This window comes from Suricata suricatta, chromosome 7 (genome assembly GCF_006229205.1).
Source record: "Suricata suricatta isolate VVHF042 chromosome 7, meerkat_22Aug2017_6uvM2_HiC, whole genome shotgun sequence".
Taxonomy (NCBI): Eukaryota; Metazoa; Chordata; class Mammalia; order Carnivora; family Herpestidae; genus Suricata; species Suricata suricatta.
The window spans coordinates 97,011,879-97,012,885 of record NC_043706.1 but is presented as its reverse complement, the minus strand read 5'-3'; the positions used below and the strand labels follow the sequence as shown (position 1 = coordinate 97,012,885).

Here is a 1,007-nt window from a genome sequence, read left to right as displayed (position 1 = left end):
ATCCCAAAACTCATCTCAAGATCAATTGATAGAATCCTTACTCAGAAACAACTAAGAACTGCTGTACACAGAATAGATTTTTGCCATCCACCTTCATTATTAAAAAAAGGCAAACTGGCAGAGGGGAAAATACGCATCTAAAAATTTTAGCAAAGGGAAAAAATGGAAAAATTCTTTAATCCACTAAGCATGGGGACAAACTAGCCAAATGGATACCCCAATACTAAAACAAAGCACAATATCTGATGTTAATAGTTTCAATTCTGGGAGCTCCTGGGTGGCTCCATCAGTTAAGCGTCTGAGTCTTGGCTTTGTCTCAGGTCATGATCTCACAGTTCGTAAGTTCAAACCCTGCATCAATCTCTGTGCTGACAGTGCAGACCTGCTTGGGACTCTCTCTTTTTCCCCTCTCTCCCTGTCTCTCCTCAGCGCGCTCTCTCTCTCTCTTTCTTTCTCAAATAAATGAACATAAAAAAATAGTTTCAATTCTGAATTACTAAGAAAGGTTGACATGAATGTCAGCAGATTCTTTTTTGTTTCAAAACCAAACTTTGAACCTGTATTTTCTCTGTTTTCTTAAGTAGAGTTCACATAGCATGTAATTCATTTGAATTATACATAGGTGCCTGGGTGGCTCTGTTGGTTAAGCATCCAGCCCTTGATTTCAGCTCAAGTCATGATCTCACAGTTCATAAGTTCAAGTGCCATTTCAGGCTCTGCACTGATTGTATAGATCCTACTTAGTAACGAACTATAGAAATGATCCCTGAAAGTATAGTCTTTGTATAGATCCTACTTAGGATTCTTTCTTTCCTGCCCCTTCTCTATGCCCGTTCCCTGCTTTCTCTATGTCTTTTTCTCTCTCTCAAAATAGATAAATAAGCATTTAAAATATGAGTAACTAAATCTGAAAAAGGAGGTCTTTCCAGCAGAATTCTAGCTATTTTACAAATATAGAATTAGTCAGTAAAGTATGGACTTGAGAAGTAGAGCTAAAAACTGGAGTT

At 37.6% G+C, this 1,007-nt stretch overlaps 1 pseudogene; it reads right to left on the bottom strand.

Annotated features, from left to right (window-relative positions):
• Positions 1 to 664: 664 nt before the first annotated feature.
• Positions 665 to 782, bottom strand: LOC115297230 (annotated as a pseudogene).
• Positions 783 to 1,007: the final 225 nt, after the last annotated feature.